At 31.2% G+C, this 14,049-nt stretch overlaps 1 long non-coding RNA gene across 2 annotated transcripts; it reads left to right on the top strand.

Annotated features, from left to right (window-relative positions):
* The first annotated feature begins 1,498 nt into the window (after positions 1-1,498).
* LOC128184724 (uncharacterized) lies at positions 1,499-13,936 on the top strand. Of its 2 annotated transcripts, none has more exons than XR_008243768.1 (3): positions 1,499-1,836; positions 6,264-6,443; positions 12,856-13,936. It is a non-coding gene; the product is annotated as an uncharacterized LOC128184724 (long non-coding RNA). The 2 variants fall into 2 exon arrangements; XR_008243769.1 differs by lacking the exon at positions 1,499-1,836 and adding an exon at positions 3,547-3,851.
* The last annotated feature ends 113 nt before the right edge of the window (positions 13,937-14,049 follow it).

The following is a 14,049-nucleotide window of genomic DNA, read 5'->3' as shown; positions in this document are numbered from 1 at the left end:
ACACTGCTTCTAGTGGTGAATGTAGGATCGGCGAAAAAAAGGTGCAAAATTGCCCTGGAAACGTTTGAAAGTTCAGTAAATTGTGACTTTAATCGTCTATATTTCATAATTTCAATATAAAGCTTAATATTTGTTAAAGTCTGCAATGTTTACTTTGTGTATTCTATAGTCATGTGTAAGTCCCCAAACGTGTACCGTGTGTATTCGGTCCTCAGTTTAGTGTTTACCATATTCATGTGCAAGTCCCCAAAGTTGTACCGTGTGTATTGGGTCCTCAATTTAGTGTATACTATATTCATGTGTAAGTCCCCAAAGTTGTACCGTGTGTATTAGGTCCTCAGTCTAGTGTGTATACTATATTCATGCGTAAGTCCCCAAAGTTGTACCGTGTGTATAAGGTCCTCAGTCTAGTGTGTATACTTTATTCATGTGTAAGTCCCCAGAGTTGTACCGTGTGTAATAGGTCCTCAGTTTAGTGTATACTTTATTCATGTGTAAGTCCCCAAAGTTGTACCGTGTGTTTTAGGTCCTCAGTTTAGTGTATACCTTATTCATGTGTAAGTCCCCAAAGTTGTACCGTGTGTATTAGGTCCTCAGTTTAGTGTATTCTTTATTCATGTGTAATTCCCCAAAGTTGTACCGTGTGTGTTTTGTCCTCAGTTTAATTTAAATTGGATTCATATGTCAATATCAAAAGGTGTACTGTGTGTGTTATTGGCTCTCAGTTAAATATATTTAAAAAAATAAATAAATAGATTTATCATGCCTAAGTTCCCAAACTATACACGTAGTTATGTGAGGATTAGGATTTCAGGTTTTTATGTTATCAGTACAAGTATTCCTCGCGATTTAAGATTTTAATCACATAACATTTTTCAAACGTTTTAAATCTCATTTGTTGAATGTTGAAATGATCAATTATCAATTAATCATATATCATTGTATGAATCCTCAGAAAATGGGGATCCATGTGGGATATTAAGATGGCGCCATTGCAGAAAAAATACATAAAACGCTAACGTTGGTAGTGTAAGTTTTTTCTGCAATTAACGTTTCCATTATTTTTTTAAAGAATTTAGTCTAATCTAGAAAAGGTCCTCAGTTTTGTTTGATTATAAGGAGCAGGGTCCCCATACTTTACACTCAAGTCCTCAGATTGGCACTTCCGGGTCCCCGTTTTCAAAATCCATTGATATTTCGTTTAAACACAACGATTCACTTTATCTACTCAAATCAGGATACAAACAGAATAAAATGAGTTGAACAATGTCAACTATGCTGTGAAATCTCTTGGTCCCCAATTTGAGATATTTTGACAAGGTCCCCAAAAAGGGGTTGATACACGTATGTGTGTGTGTGTGTGTGTGTGTGTGTGTGTGTGTGTGTGTGTGTGTGTGTGTGTGTGTGTGTGTGTGTGTGTGTGTGTGTGTGTGTGTGTGTGTGTGTGTGTGTGTGTGTGTGTGTGTGTGTGTGTGTTTGTATGCCCTGTGAAGTTGGCCGAATACCAAGTTTACACACCAATCAACTTATCACCTGAAAATCAAATGGACACCCGAACTCAGGTGTTCAGTTGAAATAACGTCATTTTCGTGTTCCTCTCACTAAATTCCACCAGAAAAAATAAAAAAAGTATGAGTGTTTCTTTGACACCAATTTCCTAATTTTTTTCACACAGTGTGTGTGAAATTTTATGCTCCATTTTCCCCCTTTACACAGAAAAATCTGCGCATGCGCAAATGTCATATCGAAAGTTGTTTATAATGGCGGAAGTGAAATATGTTGTGACCTACAAGTGACATGTTCCTTGGATATTTGATGTCACAGTGATGTTTAAAGGTAAGTTTTTGAATTCTATGATTTAGTTTCGAATGATGGCTTAAAGAAATCAATTAATGATACACGTGTATCGCTTCTAAAACTGTTTTTTAACAACAAATCACGAATGCATTTCCTTTTCTAAACTACGAGCTGGATAGATTCTATCTATTAACAAAATATTTACATTGTAAAACATTTATAATAGATAATTTTTGTACTAAAATCTACATCATTTATTCCCACTTGGTTAAAACAACGACTTATATTCTAATATTGATAATGCGTTTTCATTATATCGTGTTTGTTTACTTAGACGATGTTTAAAATTGTCTACATTTAGATATATAAGCATTGAAAAAAATGTGGATTATATAAGCCCAAGGCAAAAGATAACAAACAATATATAAATATAACACTAGATCTAGCTATAGACTCATTTGTTTATATTCATATGATTAACGTCTTCCGTTTCCAATGGAAACTTTCTACGGTCTGAAAGTAAGGAGAAAAAAGTAAATTAGGAAGATAAATGCTAGGTATGTTTTAACAATGAATTACAGGATTATTCTCGTAAAACTATGCTTCAATACAATATAAAGTGTAAGTGTACGGTGGTTTTGCCTGGTCAGACGATACAGCAAAACCATTTTATTGAAGTAATGTAATAATTATTCTATTTTGCATTTGTGTTTTCTTTTATGAAAACCGCTTTACTATATGTCTAGTTCTTGAAGAAAATGAGAAATGTAGCTATTTTTTTAAACAATGGATTAAAATCGACAGAGTACTTTCGATATAGGTAACGGGTGCTTTCGTCCCTTGTGAATTTGCTACTAACTTTTTTTTTACAATGCAATGTGCTTGTTTATTGGTCAAAAGAAGTTTTGGTGAACGTGTTCAAAGATCAGACAGTTATAGAATATGAAAAATAATCAATGATATAAACATGGACAGATACAAACAGGACAAGGTTGTTATTTAATATAATCATTTTGAAGCAATGGATTCACTCACTCTGACTCTAAGTCTCGCTGATTATAAATCATATACATGCTGAGGATACATATAACACCAAATTTGTACATGTATTACCACGTCATACATAACAATTCATCAGATTTATCTTTGAATAATGTAGTTCATATATTAAATGGTATTTGGAGGGGGGGTGGGGGGGGGGGTTGTTGTTGTTGTTGTTGTTAAAACAGAAATAATGATAAGAATTGAAATTTTAGCATTTCATTAATCATATTTTTGGAGAAGGCAGAAGCTGTATTGGTTAAATATAAAAACAAAATAAATTTAAAAAAGCTTTAGAACAAAGTTATAGTAAACATGGTCAAATTGATCTGTAACCCTTTTAGATGGTGTAGGTTTATTCATAGAGATATATATACTAACACATGTACATACATTGTACATGCCAGATTTACGATGTAATTTACTACATCTGGACATGCCATACTAAGTTTTACTTTCTTGTTGTTTGACTACAAGTTTACTTTGTAAATAAAACAAAATTTAAAACGGAACAAAAAATTAAAATAGATATACACATATACATTGTACATGTATATAAATTATAAACATCAAATGCAATGTTTTGTAACAATATTCAAAGTTTTATCTCAACTTTACTTCTCAACAACACTAAAATTTCAAAATATGAGAACAGAAGCTATTTGTCCTGCTCTAGTGCTTAATTTTATGGAATAAATATCATATTCGCTCTGAACAGAGACATGAATAACATAATAGTATGCCTCTGTGTACATGTACAATTCTTCCATGCACTCTTAGAAAAGATTAAAATGTAAAACAAAATTCTGAGCGTATATGAATAAATCACATCATGAAACTGATACCACCGCGATAATGTACAAGTAAGTATACATCAAAATAGTTAGGATAAAATGACCCGGGGCGAATCAGCCATTGGTCAAAACACCGTAAAACCTATATTTTCGAAGGAAGTCATGTGTTCGGAGATTATATATCAAATTAAGAGTCTGGGACAGTTGTTTTTTTTAGTGGTGAGTACATGATTCCTATTATAAGGTGGTCGTTCGTGTTTATAAATGTACAACACGTTGAGAAAATTGCCTACAGCTGTTATTGTTATGTTAATTGTTCGAATTTTCTCTACAAGCTGTCACTTTGTTGTGGAAAGGATTTAATTCTTATGTAATCTTGACCATGGTGACAAGATGCTACTTTTGTATGTTCAATATACATGTAATTCATGCTAGGCCCTATAATTCAATGTAAAGTCTTTAATTTATTCAGTTAATAGTTTGTTTATACATGTACATGCAGGTGTTCTTGAAAATCCAATCTGTGGAAAGATGCATCTTTTTTTATTATTAAAACAAGCACTGTCGCAGATACTGCTCAGTTTGTTTCATCCTGATCCTATAAGTTATGATATATTTTACATGTACCTTTTAAGACATTTAGGAAATAATTTCATGCATCTTTACATATAATTGATAAATAAATAATACTTTTCACTACCTTTACAAAAATAACTTGTGAAATGTTTAAAAACTGTACTGACGTGCAACCCATTCTCGCCAGTACATTGTGATGTCATTTTTCGTATATGATTTTATATGTTGATATATGACATCACAATGTACTGGCGAGAAATGGTACTCGATGAGAACTGGTCGCACACCAGTATACATGTATTTGCCGATATCAGAGAAATAAATCTATACATGCAGTGTCACTGACATATACCAGTATGTCGTAGCATAACAATCTCTGCCCTCTTCCAGTTAAATAAAATCAGTCAGTACTAGTAGAATAGCACTCCAAATCAGTTATGTATTGGATTAGATAATTGTATAATCATTTTAGTATTAATGTATTAATCATCAGTATATATATTAATCTCACATCTTCGCAAGTCAAGGATTTATGATAAACCATTGCCTTGTGAAGAGGAGCAGAATGGATCTTAAATCCTCAACTTGCAAAGATGTCATCTCAAGGCGTTTGTTTTTTTAATAATTAATCTTTGATTGGCACGGGACAATGACATAACATGAAACAGGTCACATTTGATTTGTCTAAGATGATATGGACAGACCTCAATTATGTGTAAGCATCAGATTAAGAAAAAGGTATAAAAAGCTATGACATTTGCTAATGAATATTTTCATAACAATAACTTTACAACTTATTTGAAATCATGCATCCGATGCAAATTATCAAAAGTTTTTAAAACTATTAATGCTTTTGAGTTTATGACATGGTGTTACTGTATGTGACATTATTATGCCTTATGTCAGTTTGTCGCTATATATATTCAATACTTATTTATTTTCGCATAATATACAAAAGATTTATATAGCGTAAGCATATAGCCGAAATAGAGCACGGTATGGAACGCCATTGCTGCCTTATAGCATAAAACTTTAGGTGCATTCCATAGCACGGCAAATGTTTTCAATGATAAACTTCCAAGCACGACAGCGGGTTTCGAAATCACGACGCTACAATCATTCCAGTATGAAGCCCAATGCGTTACCGCTACGCTATATTAGCTGATAATGAATGGACGGTATCTATATATAAAAAACGTAGATATATACGACTGACATCAAGCAATTAAAATTATTAATCTTTTTAAAACACTTCATTACTGATGGTAATTTTAAAGTTAAAGTTTCTGATAAACTTTTGAACAAATTGATTGAACATATTTGTCAAAGAAATTCTACATGAGGATCACAAAAACATTTTTTTAAATGACACTTGATAATGAATGTACAAGAAAAAAATTCAATGAGATTTCGTCTGCTAAACATTTCGAGTTTTCTCGGTAAGGTCAAACGTCTCTCATTTCTTGAAAAGAACATATAAACCTTTGTTGACTTTTAATTTTACAACAACTTGTTGATTAAATAAACAATCAAATCAATTGATTAATTTGAAGAAAAAAACAACAAACGCTTGCTTTTCCGGTGATTATTTTTAGGGACTAGTCAACACTTAGACGTCACAGCTACTTATAGCAAAGCATGTCAGTATATTTAACAGTCTGCATAATAATAACAATAGTATTATGTTGTGCTTTGTGCATGTATTTGCCTAAATAGTAGTCAGGGTTTGATACATAGTGCAGGAGCTGGAAGCTACTTATTATATAAGTAGCATTATTTGATTTTAAAAGAGCCCACACAGTTTCAAATAAATCAATGAGTACTTAACCATTGCTTGACTTAATGCTCCAATTAATCGACTAAGTCAACCGAGTAAAATGGACATCCCTTATACATATAAATCATCTATTACCTTGAAGTTAATGTTTCAAATATGTTTGAAATAGGAATTGCACAATAAAATCTGTTTTAATTTAATTAATTTTTTAAAAATGTAATGAATGGTAAGGGAAAAAGTTTCAATGTTGACATGCATCCATTTATTTATTTGAACAGATTTATCAGTATTTGATACTTGCTCAAAGATGGATCTTACCCACATATTTGGACAAAGAATAGAGATTTTCATGGGATTTTTCTCAAGAGGTCTAATGCAGAATAAAAAATTAGGAGTCTGGACAGAAGTGAATATGTCGATCACTTTGTGTATCAATGGACTAAACCTATCTTGAGCTGGTAAGTCATTTTCCAGAAATAGATTAAAACAAAGTTTTGATTAGAGTACGGTATTAATATACATATATTATTATATAAGTACCGGTAAAGCAATATGTAGTCTTACTCTCTCAGTTTGTATGTCTGTCCAGTGGTTCTTCTCTCTCTCTCTCTCTCTCTCTCTCTCTCTCTCTCTCTCTCTTTAGCTTCCAAGCAGAGAGGTTCAAATCATTTCAATTTGTATAGCAGGTTTATGTAAACACTTTGAAAGTAATTTTCAACCCATTACCTAACTTGAATTACTTAGCATGCAACATTTAAATTAGTTTTCATATTTTTTATGCCCCCCCCCCCCCTCCAAAAAAAAAAAACCAAACTTTAATAAAGTACTAGTTAATTTTTTATCAGATCAGCTAGCCTTATTTGAGTGCATATTAATTATAGCCCATAACCCAAGTTTTGTTTGCTATGACATGTACTTTGTAAATTTTGAAAGAACTCTAAAAGTCGAAGATTTGGTATTTATATAAAATTATAAAAAATCAAAACTAATCTTAACTGTAATTTTTTTTCAAATTCATTTAAAATGTGGTTATCTTTTGTACACGACCTGTCCCCAACATTTTTTTTCAAAATAAAACAATTTGAATTGGAAATGAGAGGAAAAAAATAGATTGATAATAAAGTAAGATAGGAAATATGCATAAATAGATAAAATAACTTTTCAGAGTAAAATAATAAACATGTCTTTTTGTTAAATTATTCTTAAAATTAATCACATTAATGCATTAAATTTAATTACAGTCAAACTTCCTATCTCAAACTAGATGGGACTGTTTAGATAGATCGAGATATCCGAGTATTTATGATATCGAGGGTGATATACTTCAAAAAGTGGTTGGGACCTAAAAATCACTTCGACACTTACTATTGTATTTGAAATCTCAGTGTTCGACATATCGAAGTATAACTGTATTAGCAAAATATACAAAGCTGGATTTTGATAAACACATGCATCTTTTTTATAATGTGATTAATTTATTGAATGGTTGATGATAAATTGATGATTTTGAGCAATCAAACTAAGCATTGCATGTATAATATAAGTATTTGACAAAAGAAAACAACACGTACCTGTTAAAATAAAAAATTGTTATCAGCTTAAATGCTCAACCAATCACAGAACAGCTCGGCTTAACATCAGTTGTATAATTATCAATGCTATGAAATACACATATTGTCCAAAATTTGAAATGCTGTTTCCTAACATAATTCCCAAGAGAGAGAAAGATAGAGAGAGAGAGAGAGAGAGAGAGAGAGAGAGAGAGAGAGTGACTGACATGTACATAAACAGATAGGGGACTACAAATGCAGGTATGTAAAGGCTTCCCGATTTAAGGTAGCTCTCGGGTTTGCTGATGTCACAATAGAATTTAACATAAAATGTTGACCATCAATCGGTCATAGCAAACCCATACTTTTTTTTTTTAAATGACAAATGATCCCTAAAAACATAAAAGGAAATATCTCAAAAAGCTTACATGTAGTTTATATAAACATTTATAATTATCACATGCTAACCATTTAAAATCAGGTGAAATACATTGTTACATTTTGTTTAATAAGGTATGATTGTGCGTTTGAACTCTTCTATTTAAAATCATATTTAGACAAGAAAATAAATTGCCGTAAATCGTATGCATAAGCTTCGCTTCTTTAATTACAATTATAACTTCTGTATTTTCAACCACTGATCTAACTAGAGGTTCTATTAAAATTTATTTGGCTTTAGCTAATAAATGTATGCGATTACAAACTGATTATGACAAGAGTTGTATGGTAATTAATTTTGCATTTATTGACTCAGAGTATTTACATGTTCTAATGATGAGTAAATATGCTAGTCTTGTCAATCAACTCATTTTTATTTTTTGGTTCTCAGACGTAAGAAAATGATGACGTCGGGCTTACGTTATGATGATAATATAGGGTTTTGCAAAATCTTTTCAATATTTGAAGTTGTTTTGCGAAAAATTGGCCGCGAACACATATTGATTATTCTTTATGAATTGATTCAACATTATCTCTTCTGTTGTTGTGTTGAGTACAATTAAGTACGTCTAAATCGTTTAAAAGTTTGAATCGTAGTTCTGAAATGTGTTTTCCGTTTAAGATATGCAATTTACTATGTATGTTTCATTGAAATGGCGTTGCCAATGATTTTATCATGGACACTGTGTTTGAAACATTATAACATTATAACCACGCAGACAAATCTTATAAATTTTCAGGGAAGGCTTTCTCACAAGCAGTTCTCAGGGAAGGCTTTCTCACAAGCAGTAAACCTGCGAGCTACTTGTTTGTACCTCATACGATATGATGTCATAGTTAACTTTTAAACGTCACGATCTGCATTCCTTTCGATAGTTCTCATGGATTTAATGTATTAATAGTAATCAACTTAAAATAGAATCATACATTATTAAGTGAAATATATTGTGACAAAAATAAAACCACTGGTTTCCTTTACACAGACGCTGTTGTTAATACTGGTGATATTATCAATATTTATTATGAGTTGAAACTCGAAAGGTTAAGGAAAGAAAAATTACAGGGTCATATCATTAGATCACGAGCAAAATGGGTTGAAGAAGGGGAAAAGCCTAGCAAATATTTTTGTTCTTTAGAATCGCGGAATTTTTTGAATAAAACTATAAAAAAAGTAGAAACTGATGATAAAACTATTTATGATCAGTTTGAAATCTTAGATCAGGTCAGAACTTTTTATAAAACCCTTTATGCTAGCAAAGATTCAGATACCATAGATAGCAACTTAGAGAATTTAATACAAAATTTGGGGGTTCCAAAGTTGGACAAAAACACCTCTAAAGTTTTAGAGAGTAGTATATCTGAGAATGAAATACTTACTGTTTTAAAAAATATGAAAAACAACAAATCACCGGGAAGTGACGGCTTTACAGTAGAATTTTTTAAGTTTTTCTGGAGGGATCTCAAAGACCATATTGTTTTAGCTGTTAATCATATTTTTGCTAATAGGGAGCTGCCTATATCGCAAAGACTTGGAATCATTACATGTCTTCCAAAAGGTGACAAACCTAGGCAATTTTTAAAAAACTGGCGCCCAATTACTCTTTTGAATGTTTTCTATAAACTTATTTCAGGGTGCCTTAGTTATAGAATTAAATACTCCTTAGATTTTTTAATATCGGAAACCCAATCTGGCTTCATTAAGGGTCGTTATATTGGTGAAAATACTAGGTTTGTCTATGATTTATTATCCTTCACTGAGTCTAAAAATATACCTGGTTTACTGGTGCTCATAGATTTTGAGAAAGCTTTTGATTCTATATCCTGGAAATTTATTTACAAAGTTTTAAAATATTTTGGTTTCGGTGAAAATATAATCACTTGGATAAAAATCCTAAACACCAAGATCACAGCTTCTGTTTTACAGTGTGGTGTGCTATCTGAACAATTTCCTATATATAGAGGTTGTAGACAAGGCGACCCGATTGCCCCATATCTTTTTATTCTTTGTGCAGAAATATTAGCTATCCTTATTAAACAAAATGTAAATATTAGAGGCATTGTAGCCAATGGAAAAGAACATAAAATATCCCAATATGCTGACGACACAACCTTGGTGCTTGATGGTTCTTCAGAATCCCTTTTTGCTGCTCTGGATACCATAGATCTTTTTTCAACTTTTTCAGGATTGCAGATAAATAGTTCAAAAACAAAAATTGTGTGGATAGGTTCAAAAAAATTTTCTAAACAAGTATACCATCATACAAGATGGAAACTGGAGTGGGGTTGTACAAAATTCAATCTGCTGGGAATAGAATTCTCTGTTGAGTTAGAAAAAATTGTTAGTCTAAATTATAGTGTTCAAATACCTAAAATCAAAGCTTTAATACAACAGTGGAAAAGGAGAATTCTTACTCCTTTTGGTCGAGTTACTGTAGTTAAAACATTACTTCTTCCAAAACTCAATCACCTTTTTATTTCCTTACCAAGTCCAGATAAAGAAATTATTTCTTCCCTTACCAATCTTTTTTATGAATTTATATGGAATTCAAAAATAGATAAAGTCAAGAGACAACTCATTACTCAAGACTACTTAAAAGGTGGTATTAAAATGTTGGATATTAACAATTTTTTAGTGTCATTAAAATGTTCATGGATAAAGAGGTTAACAAAAGATAACAAACCATGGACGGATATATTTTTAGACATTCATGGCAACAAAGTGGTAAAGCATTTGTTAGACTTTGGTGACAAATATGTACAAAACATAATAAATCATAGTAATAATTTTTGGAAAGATGTTTTACACTCATGGTTAAAAGTTTTAAGAACAATTGACTATTCATTATCTACAACAAATGTATGTGCTTTGCCAATCTGGTACAATACAAATATATGTGTTGGTTATAAACCTATCATTGTTTATAATTGGTATGAACATGGTATTAAAACTATAGGTGACTTTCTAAATGAAGATGGTCAGTTTTTGAAACAGCATGATTTTGCACAAAATTATAGACTGTCTAATGTATGTACAATGCTATACAACAGTGTTATTAATGCAATATCTAGTTTCCTTAGATCTCAGTCTATAAAAAGATCTGATGTTAGAAAATACTACTATCCATACATTCCATTTTACTTTGAGTATGTTTTACTGTTTGAAAAATGTTCGAAAATCTTGTACAATCTTATTAATAGTAAAGATATTATACCAAGTTCCATTCAGAAATGGAACACTGAACTATCCATGCAACTAGAAATTAATGTTTCTGTTAAAGAGTTCTTTAAAGTATGTTTTAAAACAAGTGCTGATACCTCAGTACAATGGCTTCAGTACAGAATTCTTTTCAGAATGTTGCCTACAAAATACTATCTTAAAAAAATTAATGTAAGCACTGATGATTGTTGTTCTTTTTGCAAAGAAGATGTAGAAACAATTCAACATGTATTTATTAAATGTTTAGAAATACTGCCATTATGGAATAAACTCAGCATGCATATCTATTGTAAAACTACAAATAGAATTGGATTTAATGTTAATAATGTAATATTTGGTGAAATACCTCTAAATCAGGGTAACAAAGTTGTAAACTTTATAATTTTGTATACCAAACAGTATATTTTTAACTGTTTGAAACAAAAAAAGATCCCTCACTTAAAGGGACTATTACAACATATCTATTTCAAATATAAGGTTGAAAGATACATATCAATTAAATCATGTGAAATGTTAAAATTTGACAAACAATGGTCAAACTGGAAAAATATTTTTGAAATTTAATTCTCCTGTAAACAATTAGAATGTGTTTCTGATATTTATGTGTGCAAGTGTATGAAAGGGTGTGTGAGTGCCAATAAATATTTGCTTTGTCTTTTTGAATTCCTTGTAATAATTATGAAAATGACAATAAAAATTTAATAAAAAAAAAAAAAAATATTTATTATGCATGATTTTTATTGATTTCACATGTAGAAATGCACAAAAAGTGTATCATACAATTCACAGCAGTCTATTATAGCCTCTGCATTTTTATTCATTCACAACAAAATTTATGACAACCTTATGATAAATAATATTTCACAATATTTAACCAGAAAACAATTTTTTTAAATTTTGGAAATGTTTAAAGTTTCAAAGCCCCAGCGGGTTTGAACTCATGACTTATCGACAGGTTCGTAGTTAATGCTCTAACTAATTGCGCTATAATGCTGTTAGGTTACAATTTCGGGGGGGGGGGGGGGGGATCTAACTTAATTTATTGTTCATTTTGATCAGAAATATGCCAGATTAATGGAGGTGTGCCATACCACCATAAGGTGTTATTGGACATCTGTCAGTATTAAAAGCATGTAATTATAATACTTTAACCGGTTTAGAATTTTCAAATTTTACCATATATTTAACCAAAATATACTTGTATGTTTTAAAAAAGTTAACCATCTAACCGCCCACTACGCTACGCTGTTTGGTGGCAGTTTGGGAAAAAACTATATAAATAGTACATCACAACATGAAAGTGTCCCATACCACCTTAAGTCTTGATTTACATCGAGTGTAGAGTAAATACTACATGTACAAGTGTACAGCTTTTTTATGAAAGAGGCTGCTATACCTCTAGCTATTCTAAAACTTGGCAGTTCTGTACTGATTTGTATGCAGCTTGGTATACACATAGTCTTATATTTACTTGTATATATATTACATGTAATAAAGCAAATATAAGTGTACTGTCTTTCATGTACATGTACCACTATAAGTACATAAAAATAACATTTTAAGAAAACTATTATATGCATGTAAATTAATGCTATGTTTGTGAAATACTGATTGTCAGTATTTATAATTATAATATTGATTTTTTGTAATTTTTTTATGTTCTAGGTACCGGTTTTCTGAGCAACAATGTGGGAAGGCAGCAGTGGTCCACCGTCTCAGTTTTGCCACAGTCCAGGGTCAGCACCAAGCTACATGTATAGGACTCCTACCTAATTACTAAAAGTATCATTATGAAGAATTTTACAAGACTTCTTGATGACTGGAAAGACATATTAATTCTGATTGAATTTACACGTGGTTGATAATAGCTTTGTCAACACAATAGCCAAATATGAACCTAGTATACCATTTAAGCATTATTTAACAAATATAAGTCAGACAGTTTAAAATTTGATGATCCTATAAGTAAAGGAAAAATTACAGTCTTTAGATATATTCAATTCATCTCAGTTGTTTTTTATGCATATGCATGATTGTACATGTATAAATACATGTATATGACTTTTTTAATCAAGTATACATATATAGCTGATGTAGTGACATGGATATAATCAGAATTGATAATATGTGTATAGGTATTCTGTATTACTTTATCTAGGTTGGATCTTGAAAGCAGGTGTATGGTACACTGTATCATAAAGATGATTTTTTTCACTCTTTGTTTACAGTTACTGTCATGAAGGACATACGAAGAGATTTTTTTCTTTGATTCCTTTTACTTATATATATAGTAGTCTCCTGGGGCCATAATACAATCACCTAGTAACAATATTGTTTGAATTATATACCATAGATGGGTTTCTGTGTGCACTGATTTACTTGTACTCATCCATGTTCATGTTCACAAATACAATTGCATTTTGTATATGTTTGTGCATTTGCTGATAATTTCAAGCACCATAAAATCTGTTGTATTAATTCATTTTGTAAACTGCAGCATATTTTGACAGATGGGGTATGGTTACATAATTATATACTAGAAAAATGTATACGGTATATCCCATTTCATTTTCTTGAGCGGAAGGGGGGGGGGGGGGTCAGTGCCTATGCACATGAGTATTCTACGTTAATAAGTTTGCATTTTACACTTACCCTACAGACTGCCCCTCCTCTGTAATTGTTTTTGTTCATGATCGAATATTAATTCATATACATGTACCAATTGATCCAATAAATGTAAATGATACTTGTTATCTTTGTTATTGCTATACATGTGTATATAGGAGGTAGTTTGCTCTGTGGTCCTAGATACAGAGCAAAGGTTGAGAGGTGTACATGGAAGCATTTGAAAAAAAGAAG

This window comes from Crassostrea angulata, chromosome 5 (assembly GCF_025612915.1).
Source record: "Crassostrea angulata isolate pt1a10 chromosome 5, ASM2561291v2, whole genome shotgun sequence".
In the NCBI taxonomy this organism is placed as follows: Eukaryota; Metazoa; Mollusca; class Bivalvia; order Ostreida; family Ostreidae; genus Magallana; species Magallana angulata.
The sequence above is the reverse complement of the archived record's forward strand: the minus strand, read 5'-3'. Positions and strand labels throughout refer to the sequence as shown.